Below are 4,200 nucleotides of genomic sequence, written 5' to 3'. Positions count from 1 at the left end.
GAGACACAAAGGTGACTCTTTGCTGCTGGTCATCAAATTATTGGCTTAGAAATAATATAAAAACTAAAAAATATCCATGAATTCAAGTCTCCATGGTGTGATCGATAGAAAAAAAGTCATTTTGTTTACTTGGTCTGCTCTTTTTTCCCTCTACACCTATAGACTCCGGGCATAGGGAGGAGTCGAGGAGGAGCCTAGCTACCAGTGACGTATTTCGGCGGCCATTTTATATAGGGTCGTATCAACAGCTGGCCGTATCAACAACAGCATTGACAGCTACTCACAACGTCTCCTGAACACACAGTCTGTGTAAAGTCTACAACACATACACACACAATGCGTGACAGAGACATACCATACAGAGAGAAGCTGAACGCGGATGCAAAGGCATGCTACCTGGAAAAAATGTCATTACATCTGTGCCCCAGATCATGTAATGACACTTGTGCCCAGTCAGAGTCACAATCATTCATTTCATAGACTGGTTCACCTGAACCGAAAATAAAATATAGTCATCTTGAGTACTGATTATTTATATATTATTATTGATATTATTAGCGAAGTATTATTATTATTATTATTATTATTATACTGTTCATTCATTAATCATTGAGCTAGTAAGTGAACTGAAGTTGAACGGAACCTGTGTTGCCAGATTTTGCGAGAGAAATAAGCAACCAGGTCTATGAAAACAAGCCCAAAAGAAGTGGCTTAGTGACATCAGCTACTTGAAAATAGCCGATCTACAAGCTAACGTGAGCTTGTACATAGGCTATTTAAAATAAACTCTTGCAATAAAATAAAGAATACTTTATTCTTTTTTTTTAAAACATTCTAACAACACAAATGCTCCCTGGCACAGAACATTTTCATGAAAATATTTGAAAACCACTGGTTTAAATAAAATAAAAAAAATTGGAAGCAAGCCTAAATAAGCAAGAACACTTTATAAATAAGCCACACAAAAAAACGCAACCCACAACTACCAATTTTACAAGCAACTTTACAGAAAAAGCCAGAAAAAGTTCTGCCCAAAGTCGCTTATAATTAGCCGACATGGCAACGCTGATTCTCATCCACACTCGGTCTCATCAACACAACATGTTTATATTTTTATTGTGTGCTGTCATGCTTGTTTGAGCACAGGTAGAGAGCCTAAATGTGTTTGTTTCATTGTATTTAAGATATTCGATATAAATTCTTTTTTTTTAAATGCCAGATTTAGCTAATACGGCCGTAAACGTCCCATTCAAACTGCTAGCTTAGCCACTAAGCCGGTGATCTGCTCTCTGCGACTCAGCACCCCTGCTGAAAAAACCAGCACAAACCAGCTTATGGTGGTTGCTGGTTTTAGCTGGTTTTAGCTGGTATTAGCTGGTCTTAGCTGGTCTTAAGCTGGTTTAGATGGCATACCAGGCTGGACAAGCTGGTCAGGCTGGTCAGGCTGGTTTGCCAGTGTAGTTGGTTAGCTGGTCACTAAGCTGGTTTCTGCTGGTCTTTGCTGGTCAGCCAGCTGGCTGGCTGGACTGACCAGCAAAGCCAAGCTGGTAGCTGGTCTTTGCTGGTCAAATGGGTGGACTGCCCAGCAAAGACCAGCTTACCAGCTAGACTTAGCTGGTCAGATGGCTGGACACTGGACAGACCAGGAAAGACCAGCTTAGCAGCTGGTCAAGTTTGGTTAGATCAGTGGTTCTCAACATGTGGATCGGGACTCCCAGGGGGGTCCCCACGTGATTTGGGGGTGGTCCCCAGATGACAGTGAAGTGATAATTTAAGGACCTTTAAGACCTTTTTAATGCTTATTTGCATGTCATGTAAATGTGTATTTTTTGTAAACACTGAATAATTCCAGTAAAGTATATTTAAAGAAAAAGAAAAGAAAAGTGTTGAGAACCACTGGGTTAGATCACTGTTTCCCAAACAGTTGGTTGGGACCTATTTGTCCCAGGAAAGGTCCCTTTTTTTCCCGTTTCCTACAAAAATATATTATATTATTCTTTCAAAAGATTTCCCACCCACAAATCTAAAATCTTCATAAATAAAAAAAATATATTTAAGATTTCTCAAAATAATTTAATTAATAAATAAAAAAGAAGAAATTCCATCAATTAATAAATAAAAAACACACACAGTGAAAATAGCAGATCTACAAGCCCGGGACGCGTTGTGAGCCTTCAGATCTGCTATTTTAACTGTTTGGATCCGGGGAGACATCATACCTGCCAACATTAGACTTTGAAGATTTTCTTCAGTTACAATTGCCCCAACCAGTATATATACAGCATATTATTATTATCATCATTATTATTTTTATTTCTTGTCCTTTTCTTGTGATGTGACACAAATAATATATGTAATAATAATAATTATTATTATTATTACATATATTATTTGTGTCACATCACAAGAAAATAATAATAATAATTATTATTATTATTAATATTAGTTTTAAAAAGGGTAATAATAATAATAATAATAATAGTAATAACTAGAAAATGTGCTCCTCGGAGCACAAGTCTCCGCCAGCGGACCCGTGCTATTTTAATCAAATGAAATCACCTACCCTATCTTTAACCATAGTTCTCTAGGAATGTTCTAATTTCATAATATCATCATCATAATGCAAAAGGCGTTGGTTAAAATATTTTCTCTGTGTGATGTCTTTTTCTCTTTCTGTTTTTAAACCACCACGGCCATAAGGGTACTTTGATGGATTTGCCAATTCTTCAAACTTGTCGTCTAGATAGAATGCGCGTGGTTTTTGGTTTTCTGCAGGGGCGACTGAATATGTAGTGTCTTTCAGATTTACTGATGGCGTTCTCATCCTTAGAAGCGGTCAGTTGACACACCTATTTATAGAATTGTATTTCGTCATGCATCCCTCATGCATCCCTCTAGCCAATCAAAGGCATTGGTGTCAACATATTAACACGTATTAAGACTTCGGCCTTGTTGTGGGATCAATTCAACTCTAGTCCTCTTCTGTGTTACTGTTGTAGATGAGTATGCTTTCTTAGCTTTGGCCTTCTGCACCTTTGCTTGACCAATGTTAGGTGTTCTCAGAGGGACACACACACGCACGGACGGGTGATTTGGACTAGAAGATACTGTTCCAATCAAGACTGATTGATCCTGTCTTACCTCGCTTCATATAGCAATTACTATAGCAATTATATTATCATAGCAATAACTAATGAGATACAGTAGAGTAAAAGATATATACTGTAGTTAAAAAAAAAGGTGTATGTTAAAGAAATGATTTAAAAATCATTGTTCATTGTCTTGAACAGTTTCAGCAGTTGATTGGTGTGTTTGATCAGCTTTGGCCTTCTGCGCCTTTGTTTGACCAATGTTAGGTGTTCTCAGAGGGACACACACACGCACGGACGGGTGATTTGGACTAGAAGATACTGTTCCAATCAAGACTGATTGATCCTGTCTTACCTCGCTTCAAAAACGTAAACGGTCTTTTGAAGTGACACACCTATTTATAGAATTGTATTTCGTCATGCATTCCTCTAGCCAATCAAAGGCATTGGTGTCAACATATTAATACGTATTAAGATTTCGGTCTTGTTGTGGGATCAATTCAACTATAGTCCTCTTCTGTGTTACTGTTGTAGATAAGTATGCTTTCTTAGCTTTGGCCTTCTGCGCCTTTGCTTGACCAATGTCAGGTGTTCTCAAAGGGACACACACACGCACGGACGGGTGATTTGGACTAGAAGATACTGTTCCAATCAAGACTGATTGATCCTGTCTTACCTCGCTTCAAAAGCGTAAACGGCTTTTTGAAGTGACACACCTTTTTATTATAGGATTGTATTTCGTCATGCGTCCCTCTAGCCAATCAGAGACATTGATGTCAACATATTGACACGTATTAAGAGTTCGGCTTTGTTGTGGGATCATTTCAACTCTAGTCCTCTTCTACGTTACAATTGTAGATGAGTATGCTTTCTTAGCTTTGGCCTTCTGCGCCTTTGCTTGACCAATGTTAGGTGTTCTCAGAGGGAAACACACACGCACAGACGGGTGACTTGGACTTACTGAAGGTACTGTTCCAATCAAGTCTGATTGATCCTGTTTTACCTCACTTCAAAAAGTAAAGGCTTTTTGAAGTGACACACCTATTTATAGAATTTTATTTCATCACGCGTCCCTCTAGCCAATCAGAGGCATTGGTGTCAACAAATTGAC

Source organism: Gymnoscopelus braueri (assembly GCF_963280865.1).
Source record: "Gymnoscopelus braueri genome assembly, contig: SCAFFOLD_460, whole genome shotgun sequence".
NCBI lineage: Eukaryota > Metazoa > Chordata > Actinopteri > Myctophiformes > Myctophidae > Gymnoscopelus > Gymnoscopelus braueri.
Note: the sequence above shows the minus strand (reverse complement) of the source record.